General features: G+C 40.1%; 1 long non-coding RNA gene across 1 annotated transcript in view; it reads left to right on the top strand.

Moving 5' to 3' along the window:
• The window catches only part of LOC310894248, a 42145-nt gene extending 28301 nt beyond the window's left edge, over nt 1–13844 (top strand). The window contains exons 6-7 of the long non-coding RNA XR_014579713.1: nt 1270–6502; nt 10374–13844. This is a non-coding gene — a long non-coding RNA (uncharacterized lncRNA). The remainder of the gene's footprint in view (nt 1–1269; nt 6503–10373) is intronic.
• Nucleotides 13845–27853: the final 14009 nt, after the last annotated feature.

Genomic DNA, 27853 nt, shown 5'->3' with positions numbered 1-27853 from the left:
ATATCCTTGCCTATTGGATAGGGTCATTACATTTAAAGTTGTGAGATATGTTCCCTGATAGGCATAATGACAGGATCATGTCAAAGTTGTTTTCTTCCTATGGTTTCTTTCTCCAGTAGCTGCACCAAGGTTTTCCCACGCATTCGAGTCCCGAAGAAAAATGTCAATTGACATTTATCATAGTCTAGTAAGAGAAAAGAGAGAAAACATTGTGGAAAAAAAACACAAACATAAGTAATAAAAACATATGTAAATAAGATGATGAGAATGTAAAATGAGAAGGCCATAAAAACATGGCAGCAGCCAGCCTTCCTTCCCTCTGCTGCATCTCCTCCTCATGCCCACCGCCGCGCCCTGGCAGACAGATGCTGCTCAGCATTGTCTCCATGTGGAGCACAGCAGCGATGCCCAAGCTAGCAGAGAGCCACGTCAGCAAGCTGGCATGCTACATACAGATCACCGCCGTGCAAATGAGCTAGACAAGGTCTGGCAGCTGGATGGCGTAAGGCAGAACCCGTTCGTTCAGGCACATTGCTCCTGCTTATCAACCCACGCCGGCTCAGGCAGAAGTTTCTTCATCTGCAAGGTAGACATGTCCTAGTCTCCTGGACGTTATTTAATGCCGGAGACTAAACAATGCTTTTATGGGGCCTTCTGTGAGTTCAGGCTTCAGGGGCATTGTGTGCACCTGCTTTTCACACACATAATAGGGGAGGAAGCAGCTACTACGCAGGGTTTGAACAAAGGCAATGCCCAGCTCTCAAGAAAAACCATTGGACAAGGGTCTCTCCTGTGGCATAACTGGCGTACAGGTGAAACAGCCTGGAAGGTGTTTGCCGTAGGAGAAATTAGGTGACTATAAAAGGATGTGATAACATTTTATGCAAATAATAACTAGATGTTTAGAAGGTGGCTGATATTTCTGTCTGAAGTGATACAAACCTTTAATTGATGGTCTAATCCAGTTGCTACCAATGACCAGCTGTAGCTGGCTGTAAGACAAGCACCGGGTCTCAGAGTCAGTGTCTAAGTCTCCTACTTTCTAGTCCTCTGTCTGTAAGACAAGAAACACTGTGAGGTTCCTGGTGCACAAGTGAGGTGCAAATCTTCCACTATGGCTTGCTGACAGGCTGGCATGGTGAGCTAAGGTTACCACTCAGCTGGTGGACCTGGAAACATTTTGGGGTTCCTGAAATGAGGCAAGCAACATATCCGCATAGGAAACCCATGTTAAATTTGACTCTCATGACATATCACTTTCCTCCTCAGCTCCACTATACTTGGGTTTCCATCAAAAAGAAACTTGGGCACCCTGTCCAGAAGAGATCTTCCTTGTGTGTTTACCAGATCCACAGTTTTGATCCAAGGAAACACAGCCACCAGAACATTTCACTGCGGTCTGGAGGACTAAATTTTTTCTTGTAAAAATTTCCTAGCAAAGCTGAGGTGCAAGCTAGGTTGGTATTGGGTTGTGTGGAGAGCCTGAGAGCAGCTTGGGGGCTGAAGGCAGCCCTGGATCACACAGTTTTGTTGTGTGGTGGAGGCACTGAAAGGGGAAAGCACAGGGCAACAACAGGCAGCTCGGATAAACTTCACTCAGATCCTGGTTTTAAGCACATCAGCAATCAACAAGGGAAAGTCTCACAGGAGCTGAGAGGGTGTTGGCAAGGGGCACATTGCAGAGGCCAAGAGTCACAACTCTGAAGGGCTCTTGGCAAAGTACACACTGAAACACTTCCTCCAGATCCTCACTGAGTAGCTGGTACGTGCCACATGCTGAGGGGACAGTCAGACTGAACTGTGCCCTCTGTGGGTGCTTGCCTTTCCCTCCCATGCAATGTAGGTGGAAGGAGGTAGCTGCAATGTCATCCGGTATCTCCAGTGCCAAGAGCGCTCTGCTGACCTTCAGTACCTTAGGTAGACTGCAAAAGGCTGGAAGTCCCATCTCCTTGTTGTCTTTCTCTCGGTGGGCAAGAGGAGGGGACATTACCTGGAGAAATGTAAAATATTTTCACCCAAGTCCTGATAAAATTAGACCCGTTGAAGAATGTGTGAGCCTTTTTGTGTCACTTAGCCCCCAGAAGGGTTGGTAGCCCTGTATCGTTTACACAGTCATTAGTCAAATAAGAGTCAATAGTTATGTTTGTCCTTCCTTGCAGTGCTTTAGGGAACCTCACTTCTGTCATGAAACTGCTCTTATCCTGAGAACATTCTTTTTTACTTACAATATTTTGAGTTTTTAGTTCCTTCTCTGACATGCCTGAGGGCAAGTACAAAAGCATAAAAACAAGAGCGACAGGAGCATTCTATAAATACTGTCCTCCGAAAAGTCAAAGCAGATTTTTCCTAAGATCAAGTAAGGATACTGGACTAGGCTAGTTGCTTAATGAGCTGCTACCAGTATCCTACTTTTCAAAATGAAGATGCCCCTTGTCCTTTTCAGGTATATAAATTTAGTATATATACATATACTAAAACCAATAAAGAGAAAACCAGGAGAGCTTTTCCAAACTGGAGGAACAAACTCTCTCCCTCACAATGCTCCCCCAACTACTTTCAGCTTAGCTGACACCTAATCACTCAAAACCTGAACCTTTTTTATTTGAAAGGCTCTGAGGATGGAACAAACAGGGAAGAAGAAAACACATGAGAAGGAGGTTCCACGCATATGTGGAAAAACAATCTAGAAGAAAGTGGGGTACATGTGCTGAAGAAAGGTTGAACATGTGTTGCTGTGGGAGGTTGCATTACAACTCCCACATAAACTGGTTCTGGCACCAAGCCTGTGAGCAGGGTTTGAATAGATTTGTGGAGCTTGCATGTATGAACACATATTGGGGAAATCTTCATATATCCACATATTCATTTTAGTTTTGAAGTGCTGGTGTAATGCATGATCATAGGAGAGTGCGTGCAAGTGAAAGAGAAGGAGGCTGTTTCTGTGAATATGCCAGCAGAGTATAAATACATAATTTGTAGCGTGGGAAGAAGCTAGCATAGAAGACCTCTATGGTGATGAAAGTATGATGAAACATCTGGGTTAAAAGATGAACACAAAGAAAGCCCACAAAGAGTCAGACTGGCGAACACAGGAAAGAGAAAGAGCAATAGGAGTGATCCAGAGAGAAAGGGTGAGACCGCACAAAAAAGGCAGAGGAGAACAGCAGACGAAAGCAACTCCTGCACACTGTAAGAGGAAACCTCTCAAAAGAGAAAAAGATAAGAAATGTAAAGGTGAAGAAAAAGTGTGAAGACACTGAAGAAACACAAAGAACATAGAGTCAGTTTTTTAAATCGCTTTTGGTAAGTTGGAGTTTTTTTGGGTGAGGACTTTTTGTCCAGGGGTTATTTCTCTTTTGGTGTAAAATGTGCTGTGGAGACAAATGTGCTTACAGCCAGTTTTGGTTGCTTCTTACCTCTCTCATAATTTTGTCTTTTTAAAAATTTGGACTTTTTTTTTTTTCATTGTCTTGACAAGCCAACTCAAAAAGGGGCTTTTTGTAGCTTTACGTGTGCATCCCTGCTACTGGTATGTATTCATACTGCCCTGTTTACTTACCTTACGTTTCCTGTCTCTTAAAAGTTTCACATTAAGGGATTTTGCCACATTAAGGGAAATTCTCTGCCCTTCCTTGTGTAGTTGATACATTGCACAGCTGCTTCAGGGAAACACGAGAAACGTAGGATAAGCTTCCCTGAGAGATTTCCATGCAATTCAGTTGGGATTTCCAAGTACAGGTGGGCTATAACCACAGAGGGTGCAGAGAGCCAGATAGAAAACGGGGTGGGGGAGCTGTGGGGAGAAGGGTTTGGAGGTGAGTGACACAGCGAGGGCAGCCAGCTGCCCAAAGTGAAATGAAGGAATAATGAAGAATACGGAAAATGAAAGAATAAGGAAAATGAAGAATATGGAAAATGAAGAATATGGAAGAGGAAGATCTTACTAGGTAGAGAAAAGAAAGTGATGTCCAAACTGAAGGTGGTGCAAAATTAGAATTTAAAGGGGGAAAATTAGTAGGTAAAAGGAAATATGACAAAAAGTGGTGGGAAAAAAGTAAAGAAAACTGCAGGGCAAGGCAAAGGAAAGTAGAAACAATAAAATAAGTAGAAGAAAAGCCAAAAAGTAAGTCACTGCATAGTTTTTTAAGGAGTGATGATTCACCGGAGTCAGTGTTTATTTATTTATAGGTATTATTAGGGAAGAGATGCACTATATCTTTACGTAAAGCCTGTGAGGTTGGAAATAAATGTTTAGACAGGCACTCCTGCTGGAAGACAGATTTTTGTTTTCCTTAGGCCTTTTATTAGCACACAGTTAGACCTCTGCAGCTAATTACACCACCGCATTACTGATCGTGTTATGCAGAGCATATTGACATTGAGAGGGGGTGGACAGGAGCACAATGGGTTCAGTGAGGTGTGTGTAAGCATTTCTAGCTACACCCATGCTGGAAAAAGTCCCAACTGTCTTCACTCAGAAAACAAGGCAAGACCTCAGAGAAAGTACGCAGGAGAGATGGGCCTAAGCAGCGAGATGTTTAACCCTGCAACACGATAGAAGGGGATGCTGTGGAAATTAGAAACTGGGCATGGTTTTTCAGACCCCACTTCCAGGGGGGTCATTTATTTTATGGCAGTGGTGCAGATCTTTGGGCTTTGCTTGGATCAGTGTTGAGTCAGAACAGCATCCACTTGTTCCATACACTTTTGACCCCAGTTTTGCAACACTATCTATATTAGTAAGCACTTAATATCTATCTATTTATTTATATATTTATTAGGAAGCACTTAATATTTAGCATTGGTAAGCATATACCCCTTGACTCTGCTTGCATGTGCAAGGGCTGACCATTCCTAATAAGGCCTTCAAAATGACTTAATTCACAGAATAAATTGTTCTTTTGGTGTGAAACCATACTTTTTATTGGTTAAACACAAGCAGATGGCCAGACTTTTTATGCATTTTAGGAAGGACAGCAAAACCGCCCTTTTGTTTCACATTTACTTTGCTTAGATTGTACCCTCATTCCTTCTATTTCCTATTTACAGTATTTAATGTAGATAGTTTAAAATGCTTATAAGAGCAAGGCAGGGAACAGTTTAACCTCTGTCAAGGGCAGCATTTTTAAATTTCACTGTAAGCACTTAGTTAAGAAAAATCTGTTTCCACTTTACTGATGGGATACCTTTAAACAAAATGTAGGTTAACTACATGCAGCAAAGCCATGGTTTTGGCCTTGCCAGAAAAGGCCACATCCTGCAGATCCATACTCACATAAGCGGTCCTTAAAATTGTGAGGTTTTTTTTTTTCAAGCAAACAGCAATACTCCTGTGATTTTAGGATTTGCAGAATATGGCCTCCAGCTAACCACTTGGCAATACTTGTGCCTCCATAATATTTGTAGTCCTGAGTAAAACCTTCTAAGTGGTTTTTGATTCCTTCTTAGTGTCAAACTCCTTCAGAAAAAAAAGACTGCCAGGGGATGAACTTTCCTGGGATTCAGAATGTTTGCTGAAATGATAACAAACCAAGTCCCTAAAAGCTGAGTCATGGAATTTAGAAAAACAAACCTTTACGATGGGGTAACCTAGGGACTAATGACTTCATCTTACTTCCTCTATGGATTTACACGAATGTAAACAAGAAAAAGAATATGGCTTGGAAAAGCTGATTGAAAATTGAAGGATAATCTAGTTATTTTTAATGGGCCAAACGTCTTAGCTTTACTAGAGCAAAATTCCCAACGTTGTCATTTGATGTTGAAGGACCTGTTGCCTGACTCAAGGCATGTAGCACATGGCTCTGCAGCAGCAGATGCGTATCTGCTAGGGCTAGTCTTTTTATTCCCTTCCATATGTATTTGCAGAAGCAAAGCCAAGTCCTTCCTTTCCCTTGTTGAAAGCAGAGCAGGGTTTTTCTTTCTCAGCCTATGTGATGAGAAGTGCTCTGCCACATCACTATTTCTTCTTGCCCGGTGCAATGAGGATGCCTCCTTCTTCTTCAGCCTACTTTGCTCAGCAGATATCCGAGGGCAGTGTGTGTGCTAATGTCTCCAGAGATCCTCCCGTGGCCGCTAATGTCACTTCACATGGCTTCACTACATCGCAAGCCAGCACAGCATTCAGTAATCCTACCAGGAAGGAGCAGATAAAGCCCACAGAGCAAGCATTCCTCAAGCAAGGTTCACAGTGGAAAAAAAATAAAACAGAGCTACTGTGGGTTCACAGCAGAAATACAACTGTTCACAAGTCCACGGCATCTCTATCCAATTATCCAAAAGGATTTGGCAAATGTCCAGAAGGAATGATATGGCTGTCTACTCCTGTGGGAAGAAACAAACTGCATAAAGTTCATTTCTTTCAATGACAGACATCTGTGACTTTTTACAGTGTTTGCCAATAAAGTCATCTCCAAAATGCTGGGGGTAAAAATAAAGTTCTGGAGAAGCCCCTTGCGCAAGGGATGCAGTCTATGATCTGAGGCAACAGAGAGATGTGCTTGTAAGTAATACACCCACCCCAAACCGAGCACGGTAAAACCCTTCTCCTACCTATCCTTATTCTTTCTCGGGACCCTTCTATTTAACATCTAAATGGTAACTATGGTTTTATTCTGAGAATATTTTCAAATCTGTCTTCTAAAATCAGGCTACTGATTTTACATGAGTCCAATTAGACAACCCAGAAGAGAATGTTTTACAATTTAAGAATAATCTAAAATGAACCCCAGAATAGCTTCTCCTTATTTAATAATGCTGTAATTTGTCATTCTGCTCTCTCTGAAACCCTCCCTCTCCTGCACTGTTCTCCCCATTGAATCTATCCCAGATGCAATGCTAAATATCTCTTTATCCAAGACCCATGCTTGTTCCACCTCTAAAGTAGAAAGGAAAACTGGCAATTTGTATTTTTAGTTATTTGATTCTTAATGAATTTCAGGCTTCTTCAAGTTAGTCTCAGAGGCCTTGATGGCACACAGAACAGAAGGCAGGTGAGACAGTTCATGATAAATGAAATTTATCTCATGAATATCAGCGCCTCATTTGTGCATATGTGTGTTTTCCCCATTGCTGAGTTAATTATTCTGGGTAATAATACTGAGTCAGACACCCGAATGTATCATTGCAGACAAACCCATGTTATTTATGCATTTTCACTAAACTAATCCTTGCCACAGGCAAGATTTTAACCTTGTAAGGGGTTGCAACTGCTCATGCATGTGGTTGCTCTTCCCAGGCTGTGAGCAAACTGCGACTCGTAGCCCCGGTTCGTGCCTCGCTCTCCCTCTCCTGTGGGCAGGAGGAAGAGCCACAAACACTTTAAAACCCCTGGAGATCACGGTGAAGTTTTGTGCAGAGTTCATTTAGGAAGAGGAAGACCTCTTTCTTCAAGTGACCGTCAATTCTTTGTTAGGGACAGGAAGAAAGAAAAACACCCACCCTTGCTCATGAGGGAGATTGTGGCTGCCGCTCAGCCACACGGGAGAGCCAGGCACTGTTCGCTCCAGTCCCTAATTCCAGGGAACATCTCGGCTGTGCTGGCATTCCCACTCACAACATCTTGTCCCCACAAGCCGGGCAGCTCCCCTCTGTCCTCTCCACCAGCAGGGAAGGGCGGCAGCCTGGTGGTGCTGGGGCAGAGCGGTGGGAGCCCAGCACCAGCGGCCAGGCAGAGCCAGCTGCCGGGCACAGCCCAGAGCTGAGCGCTGGGGGCTTAAGGCAGGCTACGGTCAGCAAAGCTGTACATTAACGCACCCACCTGCACTCAACGGGGCCGTTCCCGTGGATCCTGCAATTAGAGCTGCTGGCTTTCCTGACCCGAAGCCTGATTTTACTGTTGTTAGCACTGCGGAGCCAGGGAGCCCTGGGAAGGTGAGCTGGCTCTTATTCTGTTTTGCACATCATCAACAAAATTGTCAGCTGATTTCCTATTGCAGAATCTTTGTTGCCTACGAGGCAGAGTGAGTATTTTTTACTTTCAAATCTCAGGTGGAAGATGCAGGTTGGCAGCTGGAAAACAAACAAACAAACAAAACAACAGATTTTTGACCTGTAATCTTAGCAAACACAGTATGGACATCATTGAAAATGATAATTGAGTACCTTAATTATGGCCCTTTCCTTTTTCCTTTCCTTTCCTTTCCTTTCCTTTCCTTTCCTTTCCTTTCCTTTCCTTTCCTTTCCTTTCCTTTCCTTTCCTTTCCTTTCCTTTCCTTTCCTTTCCTTTCCTTTCCTTTCCTTTCCTTTCCTTTCCTTTCCTTTCCTTTCCTTTCCTTTCCTTTCCTTTCCTTTCCTTTCCTTTCCTTTCCTTTCCTTTCCTTTCCTTTCCTTTCCTTTCCTTTCCTTTCCTTTCCTTTCCTTTCCTTTCCTTTCCTTTCCTTTCCTTTCCTTACATAGTTTCGCTAACCCTAAAACTGGTGTTCTACGGGCTTCAAAAATAATGAGACTGGCTTAAAAATCTTAACTTCCAGGAGAGAAAAAAAAAGAAAAGAAAAGAAAAGAAAAGAAAAGAAAAAAAAAAAAAAGAAAGGAATATTTAAAGTTTTAGCCCTTTATCAATTTAGCGTTTATATTTTCAGATGTTACGAATGTAAGAGGTAGAAACCCAGTTTAAAAAAAAAAAAAAAAGGAAAAAACTTAAAACGGTCACGGGTTCATTCATGTCCAACAATGGCAGTTATAAAGGAAGAAGCAAATATTGAAACTCAAGATAAAATCTTGAGACTTTTCAAAACTGAACACTGCACCCCCACTCCCCCTGCCCAAAAGCAGCTCTTATTCCGTAGTTCAGATTTTAAATCTTCACTAAGAAAATAGAACAAAAATACAGCAGAATAATGTAATTTTGTGTAAAAAGAAATTCAGTTTAAAATTGCCAAAAAGTTGCCATTTAATGCTCGGCATATGGCAGGAAAAAAAAAAAACTCAAACGGGGAAAGACTTGCAAATGCAAATGAAGAGATACTTCTCCGAGTTGTTCCTCAAGTGCAGTAATCTTGTCTCCGGTCCTCTTTACGCAGTGAATACCCTTTCTGAGGTGAAGACAGTTAAAACCAGACTATCTCCCTACGGTTTCTTGAGGTCAACAGGAGTTTTAAATGTGAAAGGGATGCAGCACTTAGTCCTTGTCTAGTTAGTCATTATAGCAGGACCTGTTGACCCTGTAGTCTCCTTAGCCGATGTTGGTATTTTAGGAAGTCCACAAAACAATTTAAACTATTCAGAGATGCAGAAAATCATAACGAAGAAAAGCATGGGACTGGAAAGCATCAGTCCTCGTGGAGAGTGTAGTAACTCAAAGTTACGAAGGGAAAGTTTTCAACTATGCTGTCAAAAAAAAAAAAAGAGAAAAAAAAAGAGACATTTGCACAGTTTATACCCTGCAGTACAAAAATCCATCCAAGGCAAGGGTCCAATGACAGGAAATGTAGTGCAATTAGCATTTGGAAAGAGGAATAAACAGGGATTGAATTCAATTTATGTTAGCAAGCTCATTTTAGCTCTAATTCTACAGAAACTACAGCCACTCGATATAATAAACAGCCTACAGGTGGAGGTCCTGGTAAGACTTCAGGAAAATAAGAAAAGTGGATATCGTGTGCTGGACACCCCCACACATACACCACAAGCTCCGAAAATAAGTCATTGGCGTAACGTGGAGTAGGTGTTAATTCAAAGAAAGTCTGAGAAATTTATAGATCACAGTGTGTAAGGTTTAACTTACTACAGCACTTCTCCAAGGTGTAAAATATATTTTAAAGGACTTCTTATCCTCCTGTTCAAAAATGAGCTACTTTTGCTGATACAGAAGCTCATGACACACAAATTTATCAAAGGCTTGGCTGAAATCCAAATAAATTGTTCTGTGTGAACTTCTGTATTTTTATCAGCTTTGCAAAACTCTAAAAAGATAAAGTTGAGATAGAAGGCTAATCAAACAGAGCGAGGTTTTTTTGCCATCCCTAAAGGCGGTGAACGAAACCAAAGCCAGTAAAACTAACATGGGCGGAAGCAGCTTGCATGAAATTATTGTCAGCAACTTTGCCCGAAACGCAAAGTAAAACTTAAAGTGCCTGCTGCAGCTCTGAGAATGATTTTCTTCCTTTACTATCCCATTTGTTCCACTTACTTTTGGCCGGGGCCCGAATGTAAAGAATGGCTGACTTTTCTGTGTGCTGAGTGCAACCTTAAGCCAAAACTGTCATAACCTTTTCTGACAGTTGTTCCCTTGAGTTTTCCAGCCCACATCTTCGTGCTCACAAGAACCTGAGAACTTGGAAGGCTTTTCAATTGCTGGGTGTTCTTCCAGACCAGACTCCTGAAAATCATTGCAGGGAAATAAAAATTAACATATTGCGTTCATTTTGTTTCAGAATACACAACTGCCCCCCCAAAAGGTGAACTTGACAAAGTAGCAAAATAGCCAATATTGCAAAACTTTGGATTTGTGATGCCTCTGTTGTGGAACTTAGCTGTGCCTTGATGAGAATGTATCTCTTTTGAGACAGTGGCCATTTTTTTGTGCAGTTGCTGTTAAGCAAGAGAGGTGCATGCTGTTTTCTCCAAGAACAGAATTGCTTTTTAATTCTTGTTTTTCATCTTGATGACTTACAGTTTGACAGAAGAATGGAATGGTTTTGTGTACATATGCATACATACAAGTAAATAAATATATAACCATAAATGGTGCTATTATTTGGTACTTGCCTTCCATTCTCACATACATTTTGTTGAAGAGAAAGTAAGCAGCCCTGCAACGACAGATGTTGCAGAGCTGCTATGTGGTGTATGCAACACTTGTCTCCAGAAGCAGCAAAATACACAGTTGTTGCAAGCCCTTATAACCACATCAGGTGTTATCAGAGGTTGGCAAACCATCAATACACACCCTTAATTTTAATCAAACCAGCTATAGACTGCACTGACAAAATGTCTCCAATTTTGAGTTAAAAATGAAGACTTCGGCCACCAACGGAAATCTATGCTTTATGTGAGCAGCTCCCAACTTCCACAGGTGCAATAATACAAACGCCAAAAGCCGGTAGAAAAGCCCCTTCTTTGGTATTCCTATCGAGCAAGCCCATTTTGTCCTTTGGAATAACGCATTGCATGGTATTTTCTACCTTGTTTGGTATTTAGACTTCGAATTTATTGCCAGGCTTCCTGGCAGCAAGCTGTGCAGGTTGCAAGCGGAGCCTGATGGAGGTGAGTGAATTAATGTGGTGGCTGCCTGGAATGTCGTCCAGCTGCCAGTTAGAATTATGTTTGTTTGCCTTTGGCACAAGTGTGAAATGAACAGCCCGAGATTTCAGAAGTGTGAGTGTACATTTTTATATCTCACACTAATGAATACATTTTTTTGTATCCTATGCATTTGGGGAAATAGTAGAATTTATTTGTAGATTTTATTTACCACTTGTGTGGTAGAGACGGAATGTTTCCTCGGAGACTGAACTTGCACTTTAGGAAAAAAAAAAAAAAAGCAAAGAGGAAAAAAAAATGAAAAAAAATGGACTAAAACCTGGACTAATCCAAAATGGTACAAGTAAAAGTTACTCTAATTTCACTATTTTTGCAACTCTATCTAAAGCCAGATCAAGGAATAGTGAATTTCAGCAGGGTTTGAAATGTTCTTCTTTTATCATATTTTGGGGAAAAGTGTCATTGCAAGATGTAATTTCGTGTTTGTCTTTTACCGAAATTTTATTTCTTCCAGCCAGTTTTCCTTTACCCACAACCTGTCAGTTATCCCTACACTACCCAATCTCCTGTGCTAGCAAAGAAGGGATGATAATGCTATTTGTAACGTGCTCTGATGTGAAAAGTGCCATATAAGATTGAACTGTTGCTGCTAAGAGGACCAGAAAATTCCCCAGCTACATCTGTCAATAGCTGACACTAAAATAACAAGGTACAAAGTGCATCTGAAGACTATCAGACTGCATTGCTTTTTTGTTTTCTCTAGCAAACTATTCCTTAGATAGGTGACTTGACCTAGTGTTGTTTAAAAAGATCAAGGGCTCAATGGCTCATAAAGAAAAAAAAGATGGAAAAGAATAATATTAGTTACTCTACACTATGTAAAGCCTAATGGTCTCTTGCTCCACTATAGTATGTAAATAAAACTGTCAGTTATATCTCTTCTGTTGGTCTTAATAATATAACAAGGAAGAAAGTTTTCTGGTTTTGGTTCAGCTTGAAAAATATCTGGAAAAAAATCACATTATAGGACAAATTAAAAAAAAAATGAATACTTATACCTAGCATCTTGATTTATATGTGCAGAAACATGATTGACATATATGATCAGAAAAATTGAAATGAAAACGAGATTTGCAAATATATCTGAGTTTTGTGTATGCCAAGCTCTATCCTTTCAAAATATCTTCAGTTTGGTAACAAGTGAATTTTTATTATTTTAAGTTTGTTATTTATACGTTCATTGATTGCTGTTAGAAGTGAAATATGCTGTAACATAATACAATGACTATTTGAGAAGTAAACATATTAAACATTAATGAGAAAATAATTTATCAAATTAATATTCCTGAAACCCTTGTTTAATTCTGAACATTAAAAACAAGTTTGCAACCCTGCTCAGCGACTATTCCTTTCAAACGGGGAAAGGTGTACTAAGTGGCATGAAGAGTAGGAGAAAGAAAAATAGATGTTAATTTTAAAAGCGGGACTATTTTCTGGCAGAATGAAGATGTGAGCTGTCACTTTGGAGATGGGATTAGGGGCAAAGAGATGGGAACAAGAGTAAAGAGCAAGAAAGTGAAAGAAAGAAAATGTGGAAGGGGGGCAGCTAAAGAAAACAAGAGGAACAATAGGAAACAGTGGAGAGTAAAGAACGTGGCAAACAAGAGCAAAAAGTGGAGGCTGGTGGGGACAGAGCATAAGTAGTGAAGGGGAAGGAAAATAAAAGAGAAATACATGAAATATGGGCAGGGTGAAAAAGTTAAAAAGGGAGGAAAATAAACACACACACAACCACAGTTGAGTGCTAAACTGAAGGAAGAGTGATAAGTCCCTCTTGGATGAATCAGTGCTTCCCAATTACACACATGTAACTCCTCCGAGGCACCCTACGGCCGTAGCTGCTCGGTCTCGATGCCAAGATAACTATTCGGAGCCGTTGTCCAGTGGGAAAAGATGTCAGAAAGTCCCACGTGGCGGGGAAGCGGCACCTCTGCCAGCGCTGAGCGGAGCTGCCCCAGGGGCAGCGGCGGCCAGCAGCAGCTGGAGGCAGCGGGGCTGCCCTGGGCACGGGGTGAGCCACCCCACCGCGGCACAGCTGTCACCAGCAGCCAGACCCCTGCAGCCTCCTGTCTTCGTTGGGTGCAGGAGCCTAACGAGGTGAGGCTGGGCAAAGAGCTGGGGAAGAGAGCAGCAGGAGAAATAAGGCTAAGCGAAAGCCGTCGTGAGAAAAGGGTCACAGAAAGAGGGCGAAAAAGGGAAGAGAGTTGAGAGAGAGTTGGGAAAACTAATTTATGGTCGCGGCCTCTTTGGAGAAAGGAGTGACTCATGCTACACATACGTGATCCCTGTGAGCTGAAAGTAAGAGAGCCCAGCAAGGAGCCTACCGCTGCTCTCATGAGCTGAGAGATGTACAGGAAAGCACAATGACACACATTTCTGTCTCAAATCCAGCTACTCTTAAACGTGGAAATCCTTCTGCTAAGGCAGTTCAGCAGGGTAGGCAAGTATCTGATTCTTATCAGCTTTGCCCTTTATGCAGAAGGCAAGCCATGATTTATCTCCTTTATTTATTTTGCCAACATGGCTGTATTCGTCAGCAGAATGATGAGTTGGGTCAGGGGAGCTCTGGGAATAGTCTTCCAGTTGACATGTGCTCCCTCTTCTGGCTGGCATTTGCCTCTACGCACCAAGATCAAAATAAAGTCAAATTCGGTTCCTCCAGGTTTTTAAAAGAGTTTTAAAACACTCTGCTTATTATATTCCATACATTTATGAGATCACGGCTGCTCACACCACCTTTGGTCGGTCAATGGAACATAAAAACTGACACCTCCGTCTTTCAGACAAAAGCTTTCACAGTCCATGGAGTCCACTCAAGGCTTTGTTTGATAAAATGGTTTTTCTGGTATTTTACTGTGCATCAGTGCCACTGTTTTCCTCCCCACAATGACGCTGCTTGTAGTCCCTCACACGGCCATTCCCAGCTGAGCTCTGGGGCGCAGGACAGCCTGGCTGCTGGTCTCCTGGTTCTGTGGAGATCTGAGACATGGGCAGACAGGCATTAACTGAAGGTAGCCTTGATGGTTCGCTATATCTGGATGCACAGTCGGGGGGGGGGAATGCTATGCTAACAGTACATCCCTAGTGAAACTAAGAATTTCTGTGAAAAGACTCATTCTTAGCTCTGGCCGCGGCCTGCTGCGGCATAGCCACGTGGGCAAGGACTCGCAGCTGGTGACGCTGCGGGTCAGATCTCAGAGCCGAAAAGCGATGCCTTCAGAGCCATGGACATCAGGGCTGGGCCACCTGTGGTGTGACTGCCAGCCGCAGGAGTGCCAGGTACCTCACAGCACAGCCAGCAGCTGGAGTTCATGAGCAAAACTGAGAGCAATCGGCTTTCAAATGCTAACCCTGTCTCTAACACCGAGTTCTGGTCTAAATCTAGTCATGATCTTCCTGATTTGCTTCCACATCTACAAAGTGGGAATAATCCATACTTATAATACTTACCAGGCACACTGAAGCAGATCTTCAGCATTTACACTTCATATCATCTGTTAAGCTGCCTCTGCTTGACTAGGTCATGCCTCTTTGGTGCTACCACATAAATGCTAAAACTTACCATCATCTGATCTTTGAAAAGGGCAGATCCAATTCCCTGCCTTTTTTGGAAAACTACCCTTTGAAATACTGTTTTAATAAAAGAGAACAGAAAAAAAGTCTACTTGGCCAATTCTTATGTCAAGATCTAGGACAGATTGCTGGATAGTACTTTACATTCAGACTGAAATTATTACTCTGGCCCTTAGGCAAAATGTTCCAGAAACTTGTCTTGGGTCATGCTAGCAACAAATGATGAAGAAAGCAAACACTTTTTAAAATTATTTTTATTTTAGTTTGTGAACTTTTTAAAACATAGAGACTAAATTTAGACAATTGTCTTGGAAACAAACTCAGGAAATTTGGATTTTGTTTCTGCTCATTAATTTTCTAACTGTTCAAATTTAAAATAAGCAGTATCAGTCAATTGCTATTTCCCCTTCTAGAAAGTTTTTATACTTGTTTTTAACTGTTTCCTATCATTATCACAGTTGAGTGCTTGCAGACAGTAAAGCAGCTGAACAAAACAGCATCCGCTAATATTTCCAAGTCTTTTTCAACCCACAGGCAAAGCTATACTCCATTTGTCTGTAAGAATTTCACTCAAGGTTGTAGATATTTCTTTCCTTCTTTCTTTCTTCTTCCTTCCTTCCTTCCTCCTTCCTTCCTTCCTTCCTTCCTTCCTTCCTTCCTCTTCCTTTCTTTCTTTCTTTCTCTTTTCTTTCTTTCTTTCTTTCTTTCTTTCTTTCTTTCTTTTTCTTTCTTTCTTTCTTTCTTTCTTTCTTTCTTTCTTTCTTTCTTTCTTTCTTTCTTTCTTTCTTTTTCTTTCTTTCTTTCTTTCTTTCTTTCTTTCTTTCTTTCTTTCTTTCTTTCTTTCTTTCTTTCTTTCTTTCTTTCTTTCTTTCTTTCTTCCTTTCTTCCTTCCTTCCTTCCTTCCTTCCTTCCTTTCTTTCTTTCTTTCTTTCTTTCTTACTTTCTTTTTCTTTCTTTCTTTCTTTCTTTCTTTCTTTCTTTCTTTCTTTCTTTTTCTTTCTTTCTTTCTTTCTTTCTTTCTTTCTTTCTTTCTTTCTTTCTTTCTTTCTTTCTTCTTTCTTTTTCTTTCTTTCTTTCTTTCTTTCTTTCTTTCTTTCTTTCTTTCTTTCTTTCTCTTTCTTTCTTTCTTTCTTTCTTTCTTTCTTTCTTTCTTTCTTTCTTTCTTTCTTTCTCTTTCTTTCTTTCTTTCTTTCTTTCTTTCTTTCTTTCTTTCTTTCTTTCTTTCTTTCTTTCTCTTTCCTTCTTTCTTTTTATTTTTCTTCTTTATTCAAATGTATATTCAGTTAAATTATCATCAAATGTTTGCTAGAGCTTATGCCTAACCTGAAAAAGTCATTTTTTAATTAACATAATCCAAACGGAAATGTAATTTTTGCAAGAATTGCTTTAATGTAATTATCTACATCACTGCAGGAAAACTCAGCACAATGTTTTGGTGTTATTTTTGGGGCACAAAATGCTGCAGGCACACTTAAAATTATCCTGATTTTGCTATTGCAGTGGTACATATATCTCTCTCAAATGCATACAAATTTCTCAAAATCTTTTTATCAACACTCTTCTGAAGGAATAAATCAAATAATGTTAACTTTCATTTTGTGAGGAAGTAAAACAGACCTGATGGGGTTCATACTCATTCAGTATTTCTTTTCTAACTAGACGTCATTCATCAAACAGAAAATTTGCTCCCTTGGATACCCAATTCCTTGTAAACCTGGAGAAAAGCTGACACTTAAGAGGTGTATATCCTGGACAAATATTTTGCAGATAAAACACACAAACAACTCGAGTGACGGGAATTTTTGTGGCACGTTATAAAAAACTGAGGTATAAAACCATCACACCCAGCCCTTTTCCTTACATCGTTGCCCCCAAACCCTGCTTCGTGAGTGCATGCTGAGTACATTGTGGCTGCACAGGGAATACCACACGGGTTTAAAGAGCGCTGTTGGGTAGCAGAGCACAGCACTGTGGCCTGTCACCTGCCTTGTGACAAAATACACCCCTGCATCCCCTGGCATGCAACACATCTCATGGCTAAGTGATGCTCCACAGGTCAAAGCACAGAGAACCACTGATTCACAGTGATGTGGGATCTATCATTTAGAGACGGACAAGAGCTGCCCACCCCAAAATGAGAGCGGAATTTCATTCAAAACAAGGACGCTTGCTTCATTTGCTTGTGGACACCAAATGATGTGATAGTGAGGAAATTCATCTTGTCCAGATTTAAATCATTGCTGTCAGATCTGAAGCTGTCTGAAACGGGGATTCGCTGCAACAGGTAACTACTTAGCCCCCGTGGTCAGTTGGTCTGTCTGTCTCTTTCTTGGACTGTCTTGCTTTCAAAACATCCTGAAAAGTCTTCATCTCATTCTGCATCAGAATGTAACCAAATGCCAAAACCTCAGAATTTTTCACGAAACAGAATCCTTGTTTCCTGGCCAGCCCTATTATTGAACCTTAATATGATACAACATGTGTCCATATTTGCACACATGGTCCACAGCCCTTACACATGTGTAAATCCTACTGAAGTCATGTATAAAGGATCAGGCTCTAAGGCTGTTATAGAAAAAGTTCATGTTTCACTGACTTTTTGGTATTCTTTGAAGATATTACATTAAGAGTAAATATAGAGAAGTACATGTTATATGCAAGATTTTCAGAGAACATTTAACTTCCACACCAGAAGGTCACATCTAAGGCAATATGGTCTTGGAACAAGTTCAAAGTTGTCACACTTGATAAAAATAGCTTAAAGGGCACATAACTGTGCTGGAATACGGGAAAACAGTGGAACATGAGAGGGAGAATGATTGAAGGCCCCATTACTAATTATGTACATACTTTGCTGCTATTGAAAGCTAGGTTTCCGAGCATGTATATGGTACTTAAGTTAAATAGAGGTGCAAGAAATTAAAAGAATATAAATGGCCTTGCATCACCATATCTAGGGAAATCACATTTTACAAATATAATTCTCTGGATTAATAGGAAATCTTTTATCAATAAACAAACAGAGGTCATAAATGATCTTTGTTCCCAGTTTCATAATAGTGTTCATACCCCTACTTTTTTGCACTAGTTATCAATCTTTTTGTAACACTTCCTTGAAAAACACAACCTATGTATTTATTTCATTAATATAAGAAACTGCATTCATTTCTTTATGTTTCATTTGAAACTGTTGCAATTATTTTGCAAGGAAAAATAATTGATAGTTTCTTTTAACATCCAGAAATGTGGGTATACAATAGGAAGCTGAACTTGAGGAAGACTTAAATTACACAAGAATGGGCACTTACAGCACAATGTGGTACTTTGTAGCCCAAAGTTTATATTAAGTTGCCTCTTGAAATACACATTGCATCAGCTTGGTGGTCATTAGCCCTTAGGATTGTGTTCCAGGTGTCAGATACTTGTTACACCGCAGCCAAACTACTGGTGGTAGTTCAGCCATAAATCTAGGGGAGCAGAAAATAAGATGCTATTGTCCTTCTGGAAACTGATTCCCTCACGTGGAGGTCCCACTACAGGGGTACTTGTTTTATAACCAGTAGGATACTCGCTAAGTCATGAGTCAAAATGTGTCCTACACAGAAAGCAATGCCATGCATCTTCCAGATTCATGTTTTGCTTTATTGCATCATCATCTTAACTTTGTCTCTTTAAAGAAAATGTAATGCAGAGGAATATTTTCCTCTGATTTTAATTGAGACATTTGCTATATTTTGCACGTACCTTTTAATGACTGATAGCACGGTACAATCTTTATGCCAAACCTTAAAAAAAAAAAATTAAAAAAAAAAAGATGATGATTTTGTAATGCAATACTTTTGACTCAGTTTTGTCCAGAATTATAAGTGCAGGGCTCAGTCATGTCCTGATCCTATTTATCTCAGTGAGGCTCTTAATGATGAGAAAACAGAATTGTTATCTTCCATGCTTGGAAACAATTTATGTATTCACCTGCTTTCTTCCCTATAAAGAAACTGCCACAGATGCAAGGTTTTTTTTGGCCACTTTTCTCTCATGTGAGACTTACATAAATTACCAGCATCAGTCAATAAAAAGTATGTTTTGTGACAGTAATGGTGTTTTTGCAATAAGCAATTAAATACTTAATCTCCTCAACTAGAGCAAGACATCCAAATGCTTCCCATGGTAGAAATACCTAAGAGGAAGATTTAATATCTTTCATAATTAAAAAGCACATTATATCAAAAGTACCTGAAAGACACTCTGTCTGAGGAGAGAGAATAACCAAACTCCAGGAGGTGCAGTGGATACATGGAACAATCCATACCAACCTTTAAAAACCTATAACCAAGGGAAAAGGTTACCTTATATTACTGCAGAGAAGCAACAATGTAATTTATGCTGCTCAGTTTAAAAGCATCACATTTTTATACAATAACAAAAAAGCAGAGAGTCTGAGTCATTAGAAAAATACTTGCACAGCTGGTAAATTGTATTTTCTATGGACCTTACACATGTGATTCTAAGCGCTAAGTATACACATTATTAGGGTCAATCCAAATCCAGGCTGTTGAAAAATCCAAAGTGTTGGAGGATTTAGGATCTTCCTGTGGATTTTGTTGTAGCCTCCACAATCTATGCTTTCATTAAAATAATATATGTTCTAACTTTCCAGGTTCTGAAAGGAGCCTTTACAATGTTAACCAGCGCACTGTCTCGCAGACTGTACGGCCAAACAGCCTGAAACAATATGACCAGGATATGTACTCTAGTAAAAATATTTATTCTGTATTTTTGTCTTCTTGTAATGGATCGAGCACCGATTCAGAAGCAAGGAACTACTGTGATATGGCCCTGGCTTCTCACTTGGTTGGAGATGGCGATGTTTTAGTGGTTTTAGTGCTAACCATCTATGAAAGAGCACAAAGGCAGCACGCCCTTGGAGAGCAGGACAGGCAGGGTCGGTCTGTCTGCTACAACCCAGTTAAGAGCATCCTGCTTGGTTCTTTCCTCTTTGTACAGTGAGAGTGAAACAGTCCATCAGAAGTTTGTTTAGCTGGGGAAAATGACACATCTGCTGTCCATTCTTTTTTTTTGTCTCGGTGTCTGGAAAGAAGTGCTTCATTTCTTGTTGCATCTGGACAAAGACAACCAACTGGAGGTGCTCCCAACTCCCTGAAGTTTGGAGGATGTTTTGGTTTAAACTCCTGCTCTACTCAGACTTGCGTTCATCTACTTTTCCAGTCATATTTACACACTGCCTTTCTTTGGCTGCATTTCTCTGTGGCCACTATATCCCTCTCTATCTAGTGCAAAAATTCTGAGAAGTGCAGTACACAGGAAGGCCTTTGGTCCTCCTGCCAGTTCACAGCGGCTACTGCTGGGAAGCTCCTGAGCTGGAAGAGATTCATAGACAGCTTTAGAAGCCCCATAATTCTTCATGAGCCAATACCCATTGCTTTTAACTCCAACGGTTTTAAAGGTCATCCAAGTAATGTAAACTGGATTTGCATTACTTCAGTTCGATGGACTGGATCTCACTGAAAGGATTTTGCTACCAAAATTATTTGCATTGCTGCAGCAGCTAGCAGCTGCAGTCACAAACTGAGCTAACGTTTTATATGACAACGTACAGCACAAGAAGATGGTCCCTGCCTGAAAAACATACAAAATAAAGGTGTCATCTGTCTTTACATTTTCCCCAGATGTAACAGTTGGCATGTGTTTTGTACATCAGCCTTGCCATGCGAAGAAATGTTGCACCTAATTACATCCTAAGGTAACAGGTAACATGGAGATGTGACGGATGGATGGATGGATGGATGGGGAGCCCAAGGACATAACCCTGTGACAGTGATCCACCAGACAGGGAGAGTATCAGTTCACTTGCTCCTAGCTGTTGTCATTTTGGTAGACATCCTGCTGATAGAGCGAGACGACAAAGGATAGCAAGGAGTAAATGAGTAAAGTTTAGATTACCTTGGTAATGATTTTGTTCATCTCCTCTAAAACAAACATTCATCCTTTTTCAGTACCATATTTGTATGTTTGAAAGAAGCAAATGTACTCTCCTACAAAATACAATTATTTTTCCCCTTTTCACAGAGATTTGTTCTTGTTGGAGAAGAAACTGTGTTAAACATAAGGGAAAGCATGGGTATGAAGAGAAAATAGCCTAAGATTACTTAATTTTTCCAGGTAATTTCTGACCAGAATTAAAATCAGGATGGGTTGCATCAGCAGCTGTGTTCTGCTGGGAGGAGCACACCATTTCAGGACTCTACATTTCTAGAAATGGCAGGTGTTTGTCTGAAAACACAATAAAGGTGATGAAGAGACATGTAGATGTAAGGGTATGAGATTCATTACTGTAACCCTTGTAATTTGTGTGGTGTCAGTCTTTGAAACAAAAGTTAAGAATTCGTTTTTAAGAGTCAGTTCTTTCCATCTCATAGACTCATATTTATTCACAGCCATGAAATATCTACGTAAAGCTTGACCAAGCTATCAGAAACCCAGTGTCCTGATATCAGCAAACATTTCTGCAGTCTGTGTCACAAATGCAAATTACTAATGGAGTGTGCTAGTCACGTTTTCTTACATATTTATCACATAGATATTAAGAATTTCCATTATGGAGCAAGATTCAGAAAAGAGTGGTAATAAATTATCTAATAAGATTCTCTGCAATAACTCATAAAACATTGCGATCATCTCTCACTTAAATCATGCTACAAATATTTGCATGTTCTCTAAAGCAGTCTCTCAAACTCCAGCTACTAGTAATAGGCTGAGATAAGTCAGCGGTCTTCCCATCCTTCTTCCCATCCCTCCATGTTTTAGATTACACGGAAAAATACTCGGTGGATGGCATGTAATTCAAATGGAACTAGGAACACCGATTTGAACTAGAACTAAGAAAAGTGTAAATTGTATGGTATAATTATTCCTCTTTGGGCTACTGAATGATGTTTATCTGTACATAATGAACTGTTCAATGCATTGTGACAGGGTGATATAAAAAGCGTACTCAGAATTTCTTGTGCATCACATAAATGCATGTTGGATATGACACACTGGAAGTCAGTACCAGTTGCCAGAGAATGGGTTAAGTAAAAGTATGGACCAAAAATAGCAGGTCCTTGGAGTAGAACACACTATGTGCAATGCTGCCTACTCAGTGTACTTAACACTAAATAGTAAGGTTTCCACTTTCTCCAACTTCCACTTCATAACAAATTAATGTTAGTAATGTTGAACCCAAAACATGAAAAGAAAATAGCATGGATTAAAAGAAATAAATGAGGGAAGCAAATAATTGATAACAGCTGCCTGGATAGTGAGAAGCACTTGGTTTAAAGCAATAACAAATCCACAGTGTCTCAAAACTTATCAAAACAAATGTGTCAAAACTGCAAAATGATCAATAGGTGATGTATACAACTCCTAATCATGTTTTCCAGGTCTCCTCTGCTTTTTCTTTGCTGTATTCACCTGCTCTGTCTTCACCTCAGTTTAAAATTCAATCAAATCACCAGGCTTCCTGCCTTAAGCATTGGTGCAGTCTCCTTTCTTGTGTCAGAGTGGTCACATGTCCATCTTTCCAGGTTGTCATACACTTCATCCTAATCTCCCGCTGTGTGCAGGTGTTTTTGCCAGACTCTACATGTCACTTTTCAGGAGTAGAGGGAATGCTGAGCAGTCATCCCATTGGAAGTGGGACCCTTGCAGCTCTTTTATAGCCATTGATTTTTGGAGAGGTGTGAAATAGCTACTTAGCTTTACAGCAAAATGCATCAGAAAATCATTTAATACTAACATTTGTAAATTTTTGCAGGGAAAAAAGTAAGCCTAAGACCCTTAAGTTATAATCTAGTGTAAACAACTAAAAAAATACCAAATATTCTGGAAATAACAAAGAGCTTCCTTCATATAAAAGATCCAAATATACTGATCATATGCTTTATATGTTCTCTTTAGTCCTTGGTCTCGTTTGTAGCCTGACTTCAATGTATATAGCCAGATTTCAGTGTTAGAACCCATGTTTACTCACCTATAAAGTCCTGGAAGCCCAGGAGATCACTGCTGAAACAACAAACATTTTCTTCACACAGAGCTGTGGCAGCCAACAAGATGCCAAGGCTGGATTTTTGGAGCTGACACACATTTTCATGGTTTTGCAGTTCTAGTAGCTGTTCAACCTGTCTGATATTCATTAATATCAGCTCTAAATATGCAAATCAAGTCTAAACATGTCTTCATTCACATTAAGAAGAAACTTTGGAACAAACATCAGCTCCTGTAGAAATGCATCTGGCTTCAGTTGCAGGACAAAGGGCTTCATAGAGTGTCACAGCTTCACTGAGAAACTCATTTTGCCAATAAATAATGAAAGCAACTGGATTTTAGCATAATTCAAACCAAACACATTCCTGAGCTTTGCCATTTCTACCTTCATCCTCTAAAGAATCACCTGGTGACACAAAATAAAGCTGCCATTTACTTTTTATCTTTTGATAATACATAATGTTTTTAAAGGAAAAATGCAATATTTGGTATTTATACTTATGCATTTCTTATTTATTTACAATTATTTGTACATGTAAATAAACAAATACAAATTTCTATATTTGTACTATTTATAGTTCTTTATCTGTAGAGATTTAAATATAAATACATTAAGGTCAGAGAACAGTGCCCATTTAACTTTTGAAAAGCAGGACTATTCTGAAAGAACGCATGCTAGAAGTTGTCATTACAAGTACATATGTTTTGCATGAACAGTACAGCAATAGTCAAGCAAAACCCTGTGTGAAACATTTAGTGCATAAATCTCCTCGTGCCTGGAGGCAGTAATAAATTATATGTTTCTTCACAGATACATTTTACCATTGTCAAATATACATTTCATGTATTGGAACCAAGAATAATATCTTCTTGGTTGACTTTTTTTGGTGTGTTCCATAATTAGGTATAGAATTCAAAGATCTCTCTTTAGACCCAAAGGATACATAAACTCTTTAAGCATTTCTAAACAGGTCAAATAGCTTTATATACCCTAAAACTGCACTACTGAAACACAGGTAATTGTTCTCCTTCATTACCGATCCAACAAAACCTTTCAAAAGACTTTAAAGATTTAACCTTCCTGATCTGGCTGTGCATGCACATCTCCTAGGATTTATCTGGAAATAATACTCCCAGAAGACCAAAACTGCATTGCTTGTATGCTCCCGCTGCCTTCAGTTCAGGTTCCCTATCATATCTTTCATTCACTCTGGTATGTGAATAGAAGTTCAGTACCACAGGTACTCTGCAGAAACAATATAACCTCTATATCGGAGGGCTAATAATTCCAAAAGCAACCTGAATGTACGTAAAAAGAATTTATGCATGCAGTCTACATTTAAAAATCCCAGTTTCTGTAGTTAAATCCTTACACCTGAGTGTAGCCCAGCTGTCCGCGCCAGACCCTTTGCACACCAGCAATGCTCGTGCTGGTTAAGTTGGTTGTTAGACCATTGCACACTCTTCTGAAGAGGGACTTTAGAACCATAGAACCACAGAATCATTAAGGTTGGAAAAGACCCCCTAGATCACCTGGTCCAGCCATTCCCCCCCCACCAATGTCACCCACTGAACCGTGTCCCTAAGCACCACGTCCAACCTTTCCTTGAACACCCCCAGGGACGGTGACGCCACCACCTCCCTGGGCAACCCGTCCCAGTGCCTGACTGCTCTTTCTGAGAAGAAATGTCTCCTGATTTGTAAGATGTTTCCCCCTTAAATACAGAGTGTGCACTCATTAACAGGGAGGACTGGGGAAGCCAGCAAAAACCTCAAGACAGGTTAGCACCCAAACCTCTGTAAATGTGCCTCAGTCCCCAGCGTGCTCAGCCTTCTGCTCATCATCTGTTATGGGAATTTAACTTTAAAAGATTTAATGTGTTGGGAAAAGTGATTTTCTAAGAAGTCAGATGAGGCAGCAGTGAGCTGGGATTATATACCAGAAGCTACTTGTTTCCAGAACCTTGTGAACTTAGTACACTAAATTAATACTTTCTAGTTTTACTTAGTCTGGACTTCACCATTTTGACAGAGTCATGCTCATAATATTAGTTACAAACTCTAAATTTATTTTAAAAACAGCTTTTTTCTTTTTGAACTTTGATTTTCCATTTTAAAAGTCCCATAATTCAGTCAATCTTCCTTAACACTTGAAAAAAAAATTACTACCTTAAGCCCATATCTGCATGTCTTCTTCAGTATAATTTTCAGGCAAAATTTAGGGAATAGAAGAACAAATGAAGCCTACAATAGACAACTGTCTGTACCTTTAAATCTGGAATATACCTAACATTCACATCATGATGAAAGTGTATGTGCAAATTTAATAAAAATTATTTTTTTTTTCCCAAATATCAAATCTATGTGCATTTTGGTGAATTTGAAAATAATTTCAGAGTGATATATACAGTGTGGCAACGATTTGTTTCCCACTTTTTGATGACCACATATGATTTAATAATTAGATATGTGGCATTACTAATAAGCAGTGTAATTCTAACAGAGAAACAGACTTGATTTATAATGCTTGCTTTTGTTGATGTAATTTTTAAAAGCCTGAAAAATATTAGAAGGTCTGTAATTTTAGTCAGTATAGCCATGAGCTCAGCAAATTCCCAGTAAAACAGGACAAAATGCAATATCATTGCAGTAGAAACTTAAAAAGAAACCACCGGGAAACATTACAAATTAACTAGTCCATGTGTTAGCACCTATAAACAGAAAAGGAGGAAGAAGCCCAAATCATTTTTATTTCTTTCACAGGTTACAGTCAGCAACTCTTTCATTCTGTCAATCTCTTATTGTCTATGGGGCATATAATCACAAAACAGCAGACTCTTCTCGTACATGGGTAGCCTAAGGGCTGTCAAACACCGATGTCATAGCAGGAGGCTTTGCAAAACTGTGCTCAGAAGAAAGGGCTGGTTTAAGTTTGTGAACAAGAGAGGTAGAATTGGACTAATTTGGCTGCGTGGCTGTTTCTTGTTTTATTTTATTGTTTTAAATCTATTTAAAAGTCTAATTTCCTTGTTTTCCCCTTGACTGCAGCATCTGGTAGTGGGATAGTCACTTATTTGTACTCCCTGTTTCCTCATCTTTCCTCATTTTTCATGAACTCTGTTTTTCCCTTCCGTGTTTCATTTACTCTGCTTCTGTTGCAGAAAATGGCAAATCATACATATCAGCAACAACACTGAAACTAGAAATTCTCCTACAGTCTCTTTTATCAAGATGTAGTCCTGTGCAGGTAGATACGTTTCCAGAGGACTTCCCTGAAGTCCTGTCATCTTCACACGTCTGGCCAAATGTTACACAATCTTGTGCACACTTCCCCGCTCTCTAGTTTTAGATATACTAATTTTTAATGGATTCAGAATTACTCAAGTCAGCTACTATATGAATGAAGACATGTATGTCACTAAACATGCAGTTTTAGGTTGTACCTGACCTGCGTGTCTCACCGGATTGCTGAAATACTGAATAAATCGGGCTAGTTCAGGCAGCTGCACTACACTGACATTTCCAGCAGATATGCCTTTGTTGCTTCAGTGGGCCCAAGTTAATTTCTCCGCCTATTACCTGCAAATTCCCTGCACCCTGAGCTCTCGTGTCTTTGTTCTTCAGGGACCTCTTGGAACGTTCTCTGGCTACTTTCGTTTTGTGCCACCCGCTTCCTTTGTGTCAAAGACCAATTCCTGCATGATCCCACTTTTTTTGTACTTTTCTCTTCTGTAGGAAATAAATTATTCAGGGCGTCAACATACTGGAACTGGAACTGAGATGGAGGTAGTTATAATGAAATGCTAATAACTGCCAGGAAAATTACAGAGTTGTTCAGAGCTGCTAGGTCTGCCAAGCAGCTGCCAGGAACACCACGTGTCTCCCCTACTCTTCTTCTAGTTTACTGATTTTCACCAAAATAGGGCGTTGTTCTTCAATTCCAAACTTTCAGAAAACATTCCAGTGTTGATTGGATGTGTCATTCAGAAGTAATCACATAATGGACAAAGGAACAGAGGAATGTTTTTCTGTTGAATATGAAGGCTTTTGATGCATGCTTAGGGTGTGCTTCAGCATTACACTTATCTGTTGGCATATCCCTCTGTTGTGTCAATGCAAGTCTACAGGGAGGCCGTGCTATGAATGAGGTTGCTGCCATTAACACACATCATTTCACTGAGCTGGCTCACAGCGCACACTCCCGAAAAGTTTTATCAGTAAAATTCACCACTCCCACAACTCTAGCACAGGGACAGAAATGTGTAGCGGTTATGTAAAGGAACGCTTCAAGAACGTTAGCACTAGAGAAATTGCAGGCTGAAAACATACTCTTATTGAAACATCACTGATGCTGTTAAAGTATTTCTGACCTTCAGCTGCCTGCTACCATCTCTCACAGGTTGACATGCCACAGCTGCTGAAAATGGCCAAACACTTCTCTACCATGAGCTCTGGAAGTGGTGACCTTCGTCATAAGGGTAAAAGCAGTCCAAACTGCTTCAGGTTTGTGGAGGGAAAACTGCCTTGCGGGCTGTGACTCTTGAGTGAAGATGGCACAGTAAGTGAGGTGACTGTTCATTTAAAAAAAGGATAGATTCATGATTAACTCAGCATGTGTATGCTGTCTTTTGTTTCCAGACATGGAACTACACCGTACAGGTTAAATGCATAAGATTTGGAATTTCTACAAGGAATGTAAAACTCAATGGTCATATCAGACTCGTCTTTAAAAACCAAAGTAGGAGGCCTTTGTAACAGGCTAGTCATTCACCCTGGAAAAAATAAGCCCCTGCTCTTTCCCACATCGACCCCACGAGGATCCCGTTAATCCACTCTCCCCAGTGCATGCCCAGGGCATTGGCGCTGTCCCAGAGGGTTTTTCTGTCAGCATTGCTCTGGGCATGCCGAAAGCCCAAGATATTTCTGAGTAACTTTCTCCTCACGTTCAATACTGAAATTCAGAGCCTAG

This window comes from Anser anser, assembly GCF_964211835.1.
Source record: "Anser anser genome assembly, chromosome: 2".
Classification (NCBI taxonomy): domain Eukaryota; kingdom Metazoa; phylum Chordata; class Aves; order Anseriformes; family Anatidae; genus Anser; species Anser anser.
This window is presented reverse-complemented; position numbering and strand designations above follow the sequence as displayed.